The sequence below is a fragment of the Sciurus carolinensis genome, chromosome 2 (genome assembly GCF_902686445.1).
Source record: "Sciurus carolinensis chromosome 2, mSciCar1.2, whole genome shotgun sequence".
Classification (NCBI taxonomy): Eukaryota; Metazoa; Chordata; class Mammalia; order Rodentia; family Sciuridae; genus Sciurus; species Sciurus carolinensis.
Genome location: NC_062214.1, coordinates 18,744,617 through 18,759,448, shown reverse-complemented (window position 1 = coordinate 18,759,448; position 14,832 = coordinate 18,744,617).

The window sequence follows — 14,832 nt, the reverse complement described above, 5'->3', positions numbered from 1 at the left end:
CAGACTCTTGTTCTCTTTGATCAAAATCGATGATCAAAAACTAGCTTATCCTTCTGTATCATTCAAAAGTATTCTTAGAGTTTATTATATAATTACACATTTGTGTGTAGTGTGTGAATATTTAAATTTTTTTTATCTGACAGATTTGAATATGCTTCCACTATGTTTGCTATTCACTTTCTATTTTCTTGGGTTCCACCTGGGTCCCTCTTTTTCATGGGATGATCTAGATGATTTTATGCTTTTTGGGTTTTGTTTTCCTTTTACTCTGTTTGGAAGTTATATATTGCTTATTATTTTACTAGTTACCCTTAACATGTTTAACATGCATAATTTTCTCAACAAAGTTTAAAAGTTAGGCAAACCCATCTTCTTTCCTAACCTCAAAAGAATCTTAAAATTTTTCCAATTGAGTCTTTTTATTCTTCATGACACTGATTCCAGCATCTTATTTCCACCATTAGCACGGATTCACTAAATAATCCATCATTATTATAACTACTATATTTTAAAACAAATTTTCAAGGATCTACCCTTATGTTTATCAATTTCCTTCTTAACATTGTATTTTTTATACTATTTTCTTCTTAGGTCAATCTCACTTTTTCTTGTATATGTCTTGAAAAAAAAAACTTTTGATTTGTGATAAACATATCCATAATTTTCCATAATTGCCTTAGCAGTTCATCAGAATATGGATTATTATCCCCCTTTTGCAGATAGAGAAGAAAGGCACAGGAAGGAAAGTGATATGCTTAGCCAAATTGACAAAAATGACTATTTTCAGATGCAACCAGATGTTCTGGTCAAATTCACCTTTGGGAGGCCAAGGAAGAAACATAGAGTCAAATAGAAATAGTCTAGGATCATCAAGAAATAATTAGAGATTATAGAGTACCCATAGGAAGAAAAATGATTTGTTTAATAAACCATTAATTATTTCTAAAAATTGCTTCTATAGAAAGTTTTCCAAGTCTTGGGATCAGATTTGGCCCATAGTTAATCTGGAGCAAGGAGGGGGCTATGATGACCAGCCTGGCCTTTCTCTTCCCAAATACCTGAATCCACCATAAGGGAAAATGTGTCGGGAGGGGACAATGTCTTAAAATTACATGCATAAGTTTTTATTTTAAATTTTCCAGAATATATCTGAGACTGAGCCTACGTAAAACACATTACATCTTGATTTGTTCAGGCTAATTCCTGATGGCTGGTGATGTTTGTAAGGACAACATGATGACGTTGGTAAGGAACAGTAGAACAGAGACTTTGCTAGCTCATCGCCTCGGTCATCACCTTTGGTGGTGTTTGTGACTTGAAGCCATTAATCATGAAAATAATTTTTCAAAATTCGCCCAAGCTCAATGCTAAACAAGCAGTTCACAAACAAAACATCGACTGGGAGACACAGAACACTCAAGAGAATTCACCGAATCTGTCCACGGAGTCCACACTTCCCAGCAGCAGTGAGATTCACTCTCACCATTAACGTTTAGGCCATTAAAACTTTAGCTTGTTGGTGGTGACACATTTTGCAATTCAAATCCTCTCCAAAGCACAACTTGCAGTCATTAGAACAGTGACAAAGTGCTGAAAACACCCACATTCACCCCCCCTTGACGCCCTGTTCTTTCTGGCTTGTACTTCAGCATGTTGACACCCTGGTTTTGTGGGCAATTTTAATAGACTGTCAACTCTGGTGACCACTTACCTTCAGGTGAGATCAAGCACAGATTTTATCATACTAAATAAACATGTCTTACCTACTTCAAGTGACTGCTGCATTAAGGAGTCACGGTATAAGAAACTGCAGCCCTCAGACCCTGACTGGTGTGAGAAGTGTGGAGGGGAGGACTCCCATCACTGAGTCACCAAGCTGCATTGTGGCTCTAATGCTCTCTGCTTCTGTGACCTGGGTTCCATGCTTTGTTTTTCTGTGCCTTGGTTGATTCTTCTCTAAAATGGAATTGTGATATCTTCCTCCTACTACTGTTAAGAAGGTTCAATGAATGTAGTGAAGCTCTTACTGAATGTCAATAAATTCCGATTACCAGTTTATAGTAGCTGAATGAGCTGGAGTCTGGGTTGGCACAAGAGCAATCAAGGGCAGGACAAGGGCATGGAAAACAGGCAGAGGTTTTCAATGCCAGAGATCCTGTCATTTGAGTTGTTTTGATCACAGTGGACTTGTTCTCACAATATTACCATTCTACCATCAGTACTGCTAATAACGATTGACTATATTAATAATCTCAAAACTCAGACCATAAAAGAATCAACCAACCAACTGAACAATTACATTTATACAAGGAAATAAGTTAAATGTGCCCCTTCTACTCAACCCACTCATCTAGATCTATGCACATCTATATCAGTCTCATCAACATTTTCCAATATACATTTTCCCCAAGGATCATGCAAAATATGATGACCTATGGCTTGCTTATCTGATAATATCTCAGATATCTTAACCATTAGTGCAAATAAGTCTTACTCATTATTATTAAAGATTATATGTACTGGACTTATTTTAGTCATCTGAGTTTGCATCAGGAAATCTTTCATTTTCTGTGGTTTAGTTACCTTTATGCATTGGTCAACAAGAAAGTTTCAAATAGAATCAACCTCACAAAAATCCATTTCTGGAATCCAATGCATTCAGCAGTTCATTTAGGAGAGAAAATTAAGCGGCTTTGATGGGTTTTCTTGGTGCCCAGGCATCTCCTTCTCCCACCAGGCGAGAGCTTTGTTTTGATGGGCCCACGTGAGCAGCTAAGCTGGTCTTGGGAATGGCTTTTGTGACTGTGGTACCTGAAATGCAAGTCCAAGTTGGTTAGAATTTTAGGCTTTACATGTTAAAAACTTTTTGAGAACTCAGTATAGCAGTGTTCTCTACTCTGTAAACCCCCAAATCCCTAAAAATTTGACTTCATGTTCTGGAGTTGCTGGTCTTAATTTTCCTGTATTTTCACATGAACCTGAAAGACCCTGATCTTGCATTTGAAAGTGAGAAAACATGAACCTAGTAGCCACAGTGGCCAACTCCTAGTGAGAGTTCCAGAGAACAAAGGGAATGCAGGTACTACAGAAAACATATGTTGTCTTTGTAAAAAGATGAGCAGTAACAAGGAAAAGAGCTCAAATACTAACAAATCTTGAAGCACAAGGAAGAGAAAGATAGCATGGAAGACGAAGGAGAAAGGGATGAATCTTCTAGCGTGGTGCCATTCAATATGTTAGCCATTAGACACACGTGGCCATAAACCCTTGCAAGGTCACTGTCTGAATTGAAATGTGCTGTAAGTGTAAAATGCACACCAGATTCCAAAGACTTAGTATGAAAAAAGAGATGAAATACGTTTTATTGATAATTTTCGCATTGATTTCATGTTGACATAATATGATTTTTTATATATTGGTCTAAGTCAACTATATTATTAACATAAATCTTACTCATTTTCTTCACATTTTAAATGTAGCTATTATAACGTTGATGTGATAAATATGTGTCTCGTGCTATATTTCTACTGGACAGAGCTACCCTACAGCTTTTAATGAATTAATAAGGATGGTTTCCTCATTATTATATGTAAATAAAATCTTCCATGACATGAGGACAGTTTATACCTCATTTATTTAAATATGCTTACAAAATATTAATTTCCTAAACAGTTTCTTTCCTCACATCATCCCTAGGTAAACTTAAGCCCTGCCTTCTTCTACACTTACAAATTGTGAATTAGTGGATTTTGCAGGGAAACAGGTTATCATATTGAACAGAGGAGATCAAACAGAAATTAATGTGACTAATCTGTAAACTTGTTTGATTTAGGAAAATCATTGCTTCTCGGTAAACTCAAGTGTGATTTGGGAAAACCAAGGAGAAATTTGATAGTCTTCCTATCTAATCTATCTAAATATACAAAATGGAAATCAGAAACAAAACAGCATAAGTGAATTTAACACCTCACTTGGAGATGCCTCAAATTTTGATAGAGTTGTGGCCACTGCTACCATTTTGGCACCTACATGTACACATAGGTATTATGGCTTTTCCATCATTGATGCTTCTTCCATTTCCAGAAGATGTATCACTAGGGAGAGTCTGGCAGACTTCTCTCCACTCAGAGCTACAGGAGCAGAGACTATGAAAGATACCAGGTACCTTGAGTCAACACTGATTAAGTTGCCTACCACTGTTCTCCTCAGCTTTCTTGCATTTGAGGTTGGAAGATATGAGCCTAGTACTCACAGTGCCAAATGCCTAGTGAGCGATTCAGAGAATGAAGAAAACGCACGAGCTATAGTGAATATAGGTTGTCTTTGTAAACAGATGAGCACTAGCAACCAAAAGAGCTACTGATGACTCATGAAGCAAAAAGGAAAAGAACAGAGAGAAGATGGGAAAGCAATGAAATATCTAGGATGGTGTCATTCAATGTGGTTGGTGCTATCCAACATGGCAGCCACTAGCCACATGTCTCTACCAGAGACATGCCCTCATTCTGTGGCTAGTTCTGTGAATTTTCCTCACACCTATGCTTGTGTGTAAATGGCAGCATCCAAAAAAGTTTGGCTGAGCAGTGTTTGGGGAAGAAAGCCCATGGCTCAAAAGCATCGTTGCCTGCTGCCAACTGCTAAATTGCAGTGCTGGGGGCCAAGACTGAGGATACCTGTTACAGTAAGACCTCTTAACAAGAGAAGGCATGCCAAAGACACAGCTCTTTGTCAGAAACAATTACCAGAGTTAAAACAGAAGTGACAACAGAGGGGAATTTCCAGAGGGCCAAAGATGGGATGTTATTGTACAGTCTTCTCATTAAACACTCAGGAGAGCAATACAAAATGTTCTAGAAAATATAAATATTTTGTCCCTGGGAGTCAGAGGCAGACATTAGGAAAGGGCAGAGTAGAACAGGCCTTAAATAAGAAGGGAGGCTGGTGGCAACAAGCAGAAATATCAACAATGACGTTGACAGCAAACACTGCTTTAGTGAGGAGTCATTTTGCATCAGATCCTATAATACTTCGCCTATATTGACTTGTGTACTCTTTATAACCATCCTGCTGTTGTTCTCTCTATTTATGGACAAGGGTGCTATGGGTGGTTAAGTTGCCCAGGATCCCATAGCCAGGATGTAGGTAGATCCAGGCTATAAACTGAAACCTGTCTAACTGCAAACCCTCTCAGGTTTCTACTGTGCCAAGAAGCCAGTCACGAACACATTCTGCAAAGTTTGCATTTGCAAAGTTGAGAATTTTGTGAGCATTGGTATAAATCACATTTGACCAAGCCAAGGCTGATGGATAGTTGGTTGGACTTTGTAACTGCAGATCAGTAGTTCTCAACTGAATCCCTGGGGACATCTGGCAATGTCTGCAGACAGTATTGGTTACCACTATTGGTATCAAGTGAGTGGAAGGTGGGGAAGCTGCTCAACTGTATCTCTACTGTATAGAGCAGCCCTTCCCACCAGAGAGAATGATCTAGCCCTAAATATCTGTAGTGTTAAGATTGGGAAATACTCTGCTCCAGAGGAAAGTCATCCTGCATCCTGCATCCTGCCCCATCCAAGCCATTCCTCACCTTGACTGGCCATTCATTCACTCAACACCTATTTATTAGGTACTGATAAAGTAGACAACATCATGTTAGATTTTGTGTACACACATTATTAAAACATCAAATGGTGAGATTCAATGTTTGTCAAAGTATAGTTGAAATTCAAAAGCCACAGGGCTAAGCAGTGTGCCACAGAGGAAATTTCAATAAAGTAGTTGACACACACACATTTTTGATCATGCAGCACACAGAGTTAGCCACTATATGCTTTAAGAAAGAAGAATGTTTATATATCAATTATGAAATTTTTATTTGATGTTAAATCCATACTTAGTCTTGAATTTTATCACTGTAATGTTCTGGTTTTGTTTAAATGAGTTTGTTTGAAAAGTTTTAAGAGCTTTTCTATAATGTTTAGGGATCTGTTTTAAGTGTATCTGTAAAGAATATTGACTTGCAAACTTCAATTCATTTGTTGGTTATTGAAAATTATATTTGTTGGAGTGTTTGTTGTAGAGAATTACATGTATTCACTTACAGTTTAAACAATGTCTGTCACAAGAATGTGGCGTACTCATCTATCTTGTATTTATTAGCTCATTGACTAAGACTTCTCTAAGCTTGTTGTCATTAACCAGGCCTGTCTATGGGAACAGAGGTGGTAAACTAGCAACGTTTTTCAAAAGCCTTCCTCTCTGCATTGATTTATGCAAGCAAAAATTCAAAAGTACCCTGAGGAGATTAATTTAGTGAGACATTTCACAATCTTCCACAGCACTAGGAATTTAATGTTAAAAAATCTGATCCTGTTCTTAACCTTGGGAGCTAATTGCTGGATGAGGGAGATAAACATCAAAATAATCACACAAGAATTAAAACTGTAACTGTCACCATGCCATTCGAGAGAGAATCAGCACAATCAGTGAACAGAATAGGCAGCATGGCCTGGTCAGTGGGGTTGGGGACAGCTTCTCTGAGGAAGGAGCATTAGAACTGAAAAAATCACCCAAGTGCAGATGTTTTTCCAGGCAGAGTGAAGAGCACAGACAAAGGTCTGGGACAGGAGACATTTTGGTGAGTGGCATGCCTAAAGCCAAGGGGGTGCAGATGAGGATGGAGGGAGTGGAGCCAGGAGGGCAGGCAGGTGCTGTGTATCCCACATCCTGGCAGGACACCTGGTCATGTCCGCTGAGTTTTAATCTAGTGCTTAATACAAAAAAATAACTAACATGTCAAAATAAAGAGGGCAAAGTAAGGTGTGCCTTTTGAGAAGCTTACTCTGGTCACTGAGTGGCGGATGGGTCACATGCGCAGTAGAGACCACCCCGTTGATGACTCTCTCCACCAGTATAGATGTAGTAATTGAGAAGGCGCTGATGCGGATTATGATGGTGGCCATGGCAAGGAAGAAGAGTTGGTGGAGTCAAGAGATTGTGGAGGTCAAATCCACACGACTTTGCATATAATGGATTGGCAACCTTGCAGACAGATGAGGGACATGGGAGGGTTGAGCATTTGTTACTGAGTTTTGGAATCTATGTTTTTTATACTAGGGACAGAAAATATCGTTGATAGGATAGACATTTCACAATGCACTGCTTTCAATGAAAGGAAAAGAGAAAAAAATCATTTACGTCTCCTAATGAAGGCATACGTTATTGCCAGGTACCTAATATGGCCTTTAGCCCATATTAAACAGTCATTAACTCTGAAGTGGGAGAGGAAGTCTAGGACATCTGAATATTTAACTCAAGGAATTCAAGCCCTGCCAGATCCTAATCACGATGCAAACCTTTAGACCCTATTTCCTTCTGTGTCAATAATGACATTTGAAACAGGAAGGAGAAATCTACTGAAAAGCAAGATCCCCCTCAGCAAGCACACTGGTCAATCCTTGCTGGGCTGTCTGCCTCAGCTGTTAATTTGCACAGTAACAGCCCCTGAGTCTGGGATGGATCTGCTGCCAAGATCAGCCATTTAAAGTTTACTTGCCTTTCTGCTTTCGGGACATGACATAATCACAGGGCCAAGAAAGAGAGCGGAGAGGTGCAGAAACTATCTGGAGAAAGGACGGTGGTTACATCCCAGAGGAGAAGTAGGAATAGCTAGCAGGGAGGACAGAACCAGGAGCCAGGTTTGAGGGTTGCAAGGTCTCAACTTGAGCTCAAGCAAAGAATAGCCACTCTCCAGGGGGCAGTGTTGTGGGTCCCTAAAAGACCTTGGGAATTTGAGCTTGGTTCAAAATACAGCTCAGCAAGAACCAAGCTTCAGGGAAGTTGCTTCTCCTCTTGGAAACTTAGCTACTTTTGAAAGCATGGAAACCATAGTATCTCTTTTGGATGCCTGACAGGGTGAAGCAATTTTGCCACAAGTATTGAGAAACCATTGGCTTGGCTCCAGGTCTGTTTGGCAAACACCTAGTTTCAAGGAATAAAGGGTCCGGGCATTTTTTCATCCCCACCCCCACCACTTTCTGTACCCAAAGAGCAGGGACCCATGAAAACCCAGCCTTGGGTCCCATGCACTATCGGATTCAGTCAGTTTATCCATTGACCCAAGGTAAAGTAGCGAGGGAGACATTTAGATGAACCTTCATGTGTGACACACTGTCTCTGAATCAGCTGGTGAGGTCATGGGATGTTAGTCACATGTACACTGAGCTGTTAGGGGATTTTAAACGACATCACTCCACTTGTTATTTCATCTGTTAAAATTAGGTCTTTGCCTGAAATTGCTTAGTGACAATACTCCCAGACTTTCTTCCAAAAGCCATAAAGATGGCCTCTTGAATTTAGAAAAATGCTGAAATTGTTGGAAAGTTTTATTAAGCTGTTTAGAATTTAAAACAGCAGCTTACAGCAAAAGCAGTTAAGAAGTAAACAGCATCTCAGGATGTTTTCCAGTTCCTTCATGGAGCAATAACTCAAAATCTTGTCACATTTGGAAAAGGAGACAGACCAAGTGTCTAAACATCCTAAGTGTCTTTAAGGAAAATAGTTCTCCCTCTGGAACAGTGGGTTCAACCTTCAATCACATGGTTACTTACTGAGCCATATTGTAGTATCTTAAATCGGAGAAACACCTTACAAGTCATCTCTCAGTCTTTTCCCCCAAGTCAGAGAAAAGATTTTTCACTCTATAAAGAAGGAGTGTTTCAAAATTTCCCTTATAAAATTCTCAGAGACTAACTGCACCCACTGCAAGCACACTCTAGGCTGTATTTCATTTTATTCTTCCCTTCCATCTATGTACATCCTGTCCCAGAACCCCAAGCTCAGAGAAGTGTTCTGGAGGCTTCATCATGTAGGCACGATTGATTTTAACTCAGGTTTTAGCCCTCCCCTGTGCTCATAGTTTTAAGTTCATAATCATGGCTTCGTGTTTCAGGTGGCCAACTCCCACCTGGGAAGCCACTGAGAGTCTCTTCATTAGAACAGAAGATGCTTCTATTTCCAGGGATTTAGGAACTCTGTGTCAGGAACAGGGATCAAACATTAGAACAAAAGGCATTCCCAGCCTCCCTCTCACTCAGGAAATTAACAAGGGTTTTAGGACCTCTGATCTAGGCATTGGGATGAGGCCAACCAAATCATGCTTCTTTTAGTAAAGATCCCAGCCATGGTGCTGGATGGGCAACTGTACAGATGGGTGGGTATGGTGACCGAAGGGCTAACCCCTTTCTCATGACAACACAGGACAAGTAACTTGACTTAAGAATTGTCATCCTAAATATTTTCCTTCAGGGTTAGGGGATCAATGAGTGGCTTAACCCAAACCTTTCTAGAATAAATCTATTTTCTCTTACTTCTAGAAATTATATCGTGTCCCCTGGCCCTTATAACACCCTGATGTAGTGTGCAGAGCTGTTTGTTCTTTACGCTGACCAGTCCATCTGTGAACAGGTGATTTCCATGTGACCTTTACCCAGGATCTCCACACATTTGCTTTTCTATGTACGTATATTTGTATATGTCTGTTATCTATCATCTGACTATGAACACACACACACACACACACACACACACACACACACACTTTCTTTTAAGACTTTTGAATGAAGGTTCCACCCTTTATTCATTTTCTTACATAAATCCCACCTCGAGGATCAAAATCAGGGAACTAATATTGCTTCAGTACTATTCTAGAACCATATAACCTGGAGGCTTTATTCGAAGTTCCCTAGTGACCCACTAGATCTCAGGATCCAGGTCTAGGATCCAACCCAGGATCAGGCATTGCATGTACGCATCACCTCTCTCTGGTCTCCTGTGTTCCTTTGTTCTCCTTGAATCTGAAACAGCCTTTTCTTTCCTCATCCTCACACAATCCAAGAGTAGAGACCAGTTATTTAGTAGAATGTCCCTTAATTCGGGTTTGTCTGAGGTTTTCTCATAATTAGATTCAGACTGTGCAACTTTGGCAGGAAAACCCCTGGAATCATGTTGTGTCCTTCTCCACGCATCCCATCGTGAGGCACACGATGTTCATTTGTCCCATTCTTTTGTCATGTTAACTTTAATTGCTACATCAACGTGGTGTCTGCCAGGTTTCTCCACTGCGAAGTAACTATTTTTTCTTTCTGCCATTAATTAGTATTTTGTAGGGAGGTACTTTGAGACCATGCAAATATCTTGTTTCTCATAGTACTTTCACCCACTCACTTTAGCATTCATTGATGATCCTTGCCTGAAACAATTATTGCTCTTGTGGTTGCCAACGGGTGGTTTTCTAACTCCATCTTTCCTTCTATATTTATTAGTTGGAATTCTGACACATCTTTTCCATCTGTGTCCTCATCGCCTAGGTCAATCTGGTCCAAAGAAGATATTTTGGGTGAGTTGTTTTACTTAGCTTCTTACTTTTTGTTATCATTAAAACATCAGAAGCCAAGACATTGTTCTAAAGAAGAAAACATGCAGACAGCCTAGAATGTGCTGTTCAATAAACTGTAAGTGAATTTCAATTTAAATAGGTCTTTAAAAAATTAGCCTAGGCAAAGGTATTCTGCAAAAATCCTCAAAATAAGTAAACTGTGGTCCGAAACCCCTTTCAGAAACTGAGTCAAAGCTTTAGCATGAAGTGATGTCTTCCCTCCAGTGGAAAGGTGTCAGCTCTCTCAGCAGCAGAGGACTGAGTCACATCTGGCACCATCCCTTGCTTCTGGGTCAGCAAATTACCCAGACAAAATGTAACTCCGTGATGGCACAGTTGGGGAAGAGTGGGGGATGTTCACCCTTCCTTCTTTCTGTGCTGTAACTTTTTGCTTTATTTTCATTCTTGTTTCTCCATAACACATGCACATCAGAGCTGATCTATTTGCTGCCTCTATGTTCCTTTGACTCTCAGGAGCTGGACAGTATCACACTTAGATACACATGGTAGAGGCGTTCAATAAACCACAATGGAGACAACAGAAGCCCTGAGGGTCCTGCAGGCTACCTTCTTTGTTGTCCTCCCTCTCTGTTCTCAAGCTCCTTGGGCAGGGTTTCTTTGTCCTAAACTTGACCTTAGCTGCTGATCAGTTTCCCCCATGACTCAGCCAAAACACTACCCAAGCCTTTACCTTCACTCCTCTGGGGTTTTGCATCTGGGCAAGTGGTTCTCTTTCCTGGCCAGCCTCTGATCTTGCTTCCTGGAATCCTTCACTGCCACATCTGTCAGCTTGAGGTCTCTGACCCCATCTGGCTTCTCTCCTGGGCCACTGGCCCTCTCCCAAGGACAGCCAGAACTCCCAAGTTAATGGTCTAGGGTCACATTGCTTCCCTGTCTATCCTGAATTAATAGGGGGAAAAAATCCATCTCCCTTTTGGTTGTCAAAATTCTCAAAAAGAATTTCCACTAAGAAATGAAGATAAAACAGAGACCAAAAGGTTAAAAAAATAGTTTCAAAAGACCTCAAGTTTCATACCAAATTTAATTTTGAGCACGAGTTCTATTAAGTGGCCCAAGTAAGACTACTAGAACTCAAAGTACTAACCATTATACCATTCATCAACTTTTTCTTTTAGGGAAAGTCTGATGTGGAATGGCATCTGACTTGAGTTTTGAATGTTTTTTGGTCACATCCTAGAGGAAAGGGGCCAACGTATAGTTCCCACCATTTTGTAGGAGTCTAAATTCAGTGAAGGCCAGAGCTAAGCCTATGGTGTTCATAAACAAATCTAGCACTCTTGCCGAGTCTGCAATAGACTAGGTGAATGTGCACTTGAATTTTCTCAAAACAATCTTCTACAAAACTTTGGTAAATTCCCCAATTTCCAGGAAATGGGCACCAAAACTATAGCTTCCTAACTGGAGAGCTAGAAGAGAAAATCGTACACAAATGGTCCATGCTCATTCAGCATTCAGAACTTATGCTTATTAAATCACAAAGATCCACACATGTTTGCACTGGTAGGGGGAAAATACCTGGTGTCTATCCAGTATGTTCTTTCTTTTATTATACATAAATGCCTCTGCCCTGAGATCACCAAAAGGTTAGGGGAAGACATGTGGAAACGTGGAAGTGGGGATAGCGTGGTGGATGGTTGTCTTGGGTAAGCTTGCCAATGACCACATCATTTTGCATGAAAGAAATCAAATCTTTAATTGCGATCTGGTTTCCATGTTCATTGTGTATGCTCTCTTATATTTAAACAAAGATGCAGTCATTGATTAGACTTACTAACATTGAGAAAAGTGATTCAATGGCTGAAGTTTCCTCCTGTGTAGGACACGGGAGCTACTTACCATATGATGTTGTTAAGATTGAGTGAAAGGGACTGGGACTGTAGCTCAGAGGCAGAGCGCTTGCCTAGCATGTGTGAGGCACTGGCTGGGTTCGATCCTTAGCACCGCAAAACAATCGAACTAATAAAATAGAGGCATGCTACAAAACTACAAAAAAAAATTTAAGAAGAAAAAGATTGAGTGAAAGAGAAAAGATCTCACATGAAGCCAACCTGGTCCTTTGAAGAACATACCATTTTATTTTTCCTCCCTCTGTCTTTCCATCATAGAGTAGACAGACTCCTAGTAACAGCCACCAGTCTCTACACCCTAACACTGGAACCTAGGAGGTATCGTCCCATGGCTGGGCTATGTTATATGGGCACAGTTGATTTTAAGATAGGAAGATTATCTGTGCAGGCCTATGAGCCCCTTTGAAAACAGAGAATTTTCTCCAGCTTGCAGTAGAGGAGCATGGCTGAAAATGTCAGAAATTTTCACCCTCAGGGTTTCATACTGGCTTTGAAAATATGAAGAGAAATGAGATGCTGAGTGGTCCCCATCTGGGGAGAAAGGGGAACAAAAGGAAAGATGTGTGTTCTGACTTTAATGGAAGCAAAAACCATGAGGACTTTTTTTCCCAACACCTTGAATGCACTTGGAAGTGGATTCTTGGTTACTCCAGATAAACTTTTCCCTTGACTTGAGCCTTGAGCGATGCTGAACAGAGAACCCAGTGAAGCCCACATGGATATCCAAACTTACAGAACAGCACAAGAAGATTGGTCTTACTTTAGGCTATTAAAGCTCTTGGTAATTTGTTATGCCGCAACAGAGAACAAATATTCCTTCCTTCCTTCCTTCCTTCCTTCCTTCCTTCCTTATCCAATAATAAATGCTTATTCTTGGCATAGTATTTCTGGGTACTGGTTCAGCCTCTCTATAAAAATCAGGGTATTTTATTCCCAAACATCACTAAGAAGTCTTAATATCTTCTTTTACACAAGGATGAGTGTAGGGTTTATAAACTTCAGAAACTGTCCGGACTCTAACTCAAAGACTTCGGCAATACCATGATACCCGCGTTTTACCTTCTTCCTTATAGAATTTGGATTTTTCTCTGCCCAGATGGATGAGGGAGGCACAAGTTCTTGGGAAGGGGAGCAGTGAAGACATGACTCCAGAGACTTCCATGGAGATCCTGCTGAGCGACTTCCTCCACCATGGCTGGGAATGTCACCTGAAGACTTTTGAAAAACTGTGTCATTGGTCTCCCAAACTTCCCCTTAGTCCCTCAGAACTGCATTTGGCAGAGTCAGCCAGAAAGTCTTGGATCTACGTTGAGCACGTAAGAAGAGACTGTGATAACAATGGCAACGACTGACATTTCCTAAATATTTATTTTGTTCTAGGCATTACTATCCTTCCCATCTCCCCTCTCCCTTGCCCAGGGTACTGCAATGCCAAGGTTTATTGGAGCCTGAGGCAAAAGGAAAGATGTGTGTTCTGACTTTAATGGATGCGAACACAGCAACCATCTTTTCAAAATCTACTTCCTTGCTTAGTTTAATTCAATTACCAAGTTGATGATGTGTCTTTACCCAGTGACAGTTTTAAATAATTATTAATGAACCCAAGCTGAAGTAAACTGATCACAAATTCTATTTTGATATAAATAAAATACTTCACCTGAAAATAATGTCCATTTTAATACATTTACATTTTATTTAAAAACATTTTCCCAACTACTTTAAATGTTTTGCCAAAAAACTAATAGCTAGGAAAATTCATAAAAACATGTATAGGAGCATAAATATAACATAATAGATCAACGGTTTTTATTTAAAATTTTGATATTTTTCTCATCATGCATTTTTTTGCATTAAATGATTTCTAAAAAGATATTTGCATTAATTATTATTTTACATTATCTCTGAGTTTCTGGAAACCTCCTTAAATTTTGCAGCTGAGTGCTTCACTTGCCTTCCCTGGCCTTTGCTGAGAGCAAATACCCAGCTTCTCCCAAGATGCCTGGGTTCTTGGCTTTTCTGCTCATTGAAGAAGCCCCTGATACAAACTGCCTTACCCACCAGCCATGTATTGACTAATTCCAAAGTGTCACAGTGTCTCATTTTTTTGGTAACTTTAGTCTATCCTTGACTACTTCAGAAAAACACAGAACTTTGCAAAGTTTTGGTTTGAAAAATAAAAATCTTATCAAGATCACAGTTGTACAAATGTAGCAGGAATTCTGTTAGTCTCTTTGGCACTCACCCTAATATTTGTGGACATCTAGAAGACCACTGGGGTTTAGTTTACCTACAAAGAAAAGGAATCTTCTGGGAAAGAGAGAAGGGAGGGGTGCGGTTTTCCACATTGAAAAAGTGCTAACAATTTGGCCAACAGTGTCTTTATTGTTTTGATACTAACAGAAATAGCAGTAATACAAATGCGTTCCAGATCATAAAGAGCACTACCCTAATTTTTACTTTTATTTCCTTTTATTTTATTGCATTTATTTTTTTTTTATTTTTAAAGAAAGAGAAGGAGTAAAGAGAAGT